The sequence below is a fragment of the Canis aureus genome, chromosome 1, assembly GCF_053574225.1.
Source record: "Canis aureus isolate CA01 chromosome 1, VMU_Caureus_v.1.0, whole genome shotgun sequence".
Taxonomy (NCBI): domain Eukaryota; kingdom Metazoa; phylum Chordata; class Mammalia; order Carnivora; family Canidae; genus Canis; species Canis aureus.
Genome location: NC_135611.1, coordinates 48,834,322 through 48,838,065, shown reverse-complemented (window position 1 = coordinate 48,838,065; position 3,744 = coordinate 48,834,322). Strand labels below are relative to the sequence as shown.

General features: G+C 37.3%; 1 pseudogene; it reads left to right on the top strand.

Moving 5' to 3' along the window:
* The first annotated feature begins 454 nt into the window (after window positions 1-454).
* On the top strand, window positions 455-957 carry LOC144284683 (small ribosomal subunit protein eS24 pseudogene; annotated as a pseudogene).
* Window positions 958-3,744: the final 2,787 nt, after the last annotated feature.

Genomic DNA, 3,744 nt, shown 5'->3' with positions numbered 1-3,744 from the left:
AATTAGGTATACTATTATAGATGTAATCATATATAATTGATTATAATCCTCAGCAGGGAGTACTGTGGGACTAGTCTCTCCCATATTTTAGACATCACCAATTTGCTTCCAAATTCACATATCTAGAAACCTCATTTTTAAAACATAGGAGAGAAAAATCCAAAATGATTTGTAAGCAGTCACTATGTGTCACAAAGTCCACACACTTCGCAATGGACCATCCAAAGCTATTTTAACATAATGCTAACCTATTTGGCTATTTGATTATTAACTCCACAGCATATTGGGAGTAATATATTAACAAGGAGAAAGGGTCTGCTGTGGGGGACCCAGAGGTTAACATTTTAAGAAAAAGGCAGGAAAAGAAGAGATAACTCCAAAAGCACAGCAGTCTGCGGCCAAAATTGAATGTTCCGTCTTTTCCTCCCCGGCTGCTTTAAGCTCGGCCACCATCATGAACGACACAGTAACTATCTGGACCAGGAAGTTCATGACCAACTGACTATTTCAGCAGAAACAGATAGTCATTGATGTTCTCCACCCCAGGAAGGCAACAGTACATAAGACAGAAATTCGGGAAAAACTAGCCAAAATGTACAAGACCACACCAGATGTCATATTTGTATTGGGATTCAGAACCCATTTTGGTGGTGGCAAGACAACTGGCTGTGGCATGATTTATGATTCCTTGGAATACGCAAAGAAAAATGAACCCAAACATAGACTTGCAAGACATGGCCTGTATGAGAAGAAAAAGACACCAAGAAAAAGTGCAAAGAACACAAAAACAGAATGAAGAAAGTCAGGGGGACTGCAAAAGCCAATGTTGGTGCTGGCAAAAAGAAGTGAGCTGGAGACTGGACAACAGAAGGAGTAAAGATTCTGCAGTGGCTTTATCTGTGGTGATTGTGCAGATTTTTCATGAGAGGATTAAAAAACTAAGAACGTTAAAAAAAATTGAATGTTCCTCAGCATGCCCTGAATGCATCATTATATTACAACACAGTACAGAGATTACTGTTTATGGAGGAAACAATTCTGGAATGGTGGAGGAAGGACCTCTGAAAATCTGCTCCTCTGTAGGATCAATGAGAACATAGGCAAAAATTGTCAAAAATCAACATTTTCAGAACCCTGGAAATTAACCAAAAACTTAATGAAGAACATGTATTCAAGAAAATGGCTGGATCTCAATAAGAACAGTAAGCCTTGTGACATTTAACTTGCCCTATTCCCATCTCCTTCTTCCCAGCTCCATGATAACCACAAAAACCAACAGACTCAGAACCAGTTACAGAGAAAACTAGCAGCCCATCAGCCATTAAAAAGAAGCAATACAGGCTTAGAGCTCCCCCAAAAAGCCACATCCCCAGAAAATTGTCAGTCTGGCAGCTACCTAGAAAAGTCCATTAATAGGGCTTATCTTTATTTGAGAGAGCTTGCTCAGTGAGGGAAGTCCTAACACCAGGACATTGTGTTAAAAAAAAAAAAAAAATCAGTAATTGTTTATCATTGCAGCTGCCTGAGGCGGAAGTACCTATTGGAGCAAACAGCACTCTTGGAAACCCCGGGGAATGAAATGACCATAGGGAGATTTGAAAAGGTTCAATGTATTACTGAGTATAATATATGTGTGTAGGGTGCATTGTAGGGCTGTGTGTCTGCCCAGGAGAGACATGAGAAGGCTCTAATTTCTCATCTTTGGCTGATCTTGAGGATCTGCACAAAAAGGAGTTAAAAGCTAAATCAAGGGTATAAACTGACGAAATATTGAAGGCATGTCTCAACCTACATAGAAGTCTCTTAGCAAAGGGCAAAAAAAGACTTACCAGTCCAGGGCATTTAAGGAAATCTCTGTCTAATCATTAGCTGACCAAGTAAGCTAACTGAGCTGAGACTTCAGAGGTAGCACACAGCAAAAAAAATCCAGACTTCACAGAATTTATTCAGGAAGGCCATTAAACAGGCAAACAGCAACTACAACAAACAGCAACAACAATAAAAACAGGTTGGAGAGGTGGAACAAGAATCTGATATCCAGAATTACCATATTTTCATCCTTTAAATTGTCCAAATTTCAATCAGAAAAAAGAAGACATATAAAAAAAAAAACAGGAAAGTATGGCCCCTGCAAAATTTTAAAAAACACTCAATAGAAACTATTCTTGAGAAAGTGCTTATTTTGAACTTACTGGACAAAGACATTAACTGGCTAGCAAAAATATGTTCAAAGAAGCAAAGGAAATCATCTCTAAAGAATTAAAGTATGAGAATGATGTCTCACCAGATAGTGAATATCCACAGGTTAGAAATCATTTAAGAGAGAGACAGAGAGAGAGAGAGAGAGAGATAGCCAAATAGAAATTCTGGTGTTGAAAAGTTCAATAACGGAAATGAAAAATTCACTACAGCTTCAACAGAATTGAGCTGGCAGAAGAAAGAGTCAGTGAAATTGAAGTTAAATCAACTAGAAAAACCCACTCTGAGGAACAAACAAACAAAAGAATGAAGAGAAATGAGCAGAGCCTCAGAGAAATGTGGGACACAATAAATATACTAGCAGACACATCATGGGAATCCCAGGAGAAGAAAAAGTGTAGAAAGAACGTTCAATGAAACCATGGCTGAGAATGTCCTCAATTTGATGAAAAGTCTTAATATTTACAATATTTATGTCCAAGAAATTCAATGAATTCCATATGGGATAAACTCAAGAGATCCATAATTATACACATCATAGTCGAAATGTCAGGAGACAGAAGCAGAGAGAATCTTGAGAGCAATAAGGCAAAAATAACGTATGGTGCAAGTACTCCTCAAGATTAACAGATCACTTCTTACCAGACACAATGGAGAGCAGAAGACAATGGGTATATTCAAAGAATTAAAAGAAAGAGGTTGCCATTCAAGAAGGCTTACAAAACTATTATTAAAAATAAAGGAGGAAATAGTCTGCATAGGCCTATATCAAAGAAATGGATCCACATAGGTCCACATAGGATCACTGGTGAATTCTACTAAATATGTAACAAAGAAATTATATCCGTTCTCTATGATTTCTTCAGATACCAGTGGAAGGGGCATACTTCCTAACTCATTCTATGGGACCAACATTATTCTTAACAGCAAAACCACCCAGACCTTACAAGAAAACTATAGACCACTATCTCTTATAAACCTAGTTGCCAAAATCCACAACAAATATTAGCAAATTGAGTCCAACAATGTGTAAAAAGAATTATTTACTATGACTTAGTGAGATTTACCCAAGAATGCAAAGTTAGTTTAACATTTTAATATCAACTAATCTATCACATCAGCAGTCTATAAAAGAAGTCACATGAATATATCAATAGATGCAGGAAAAGGTTTTGATAAAATTTAACACCCAGTCATGATTTAAAAAAAAAAAAAAAAAACTACACACAACTCTCAGTAAACTAGGAGCAGAGAAGAAACCCTCAACTTGAGGAATAAAAAACCATAAGTTAACATCAAAGTGAGAAACTGTAACCTTTCTCAGTGAGATCAGTCACAAAGCAATGACATCCCCTATCACCATTCCTTTTCAACATCATACTGAGAGTCCTAACTAATGCAATAAGACAAGAAAAGGAAAGATACAGATTGGGGAGGAAGAAATAAAACTGTATTTCTTCATGGTGAGGATTGTCTATGTAGAAAATCTGGGTCTGGACTTCTGGGGAAGATGGCACAGTAGGAGGACTCTAGGCTCACCTCATC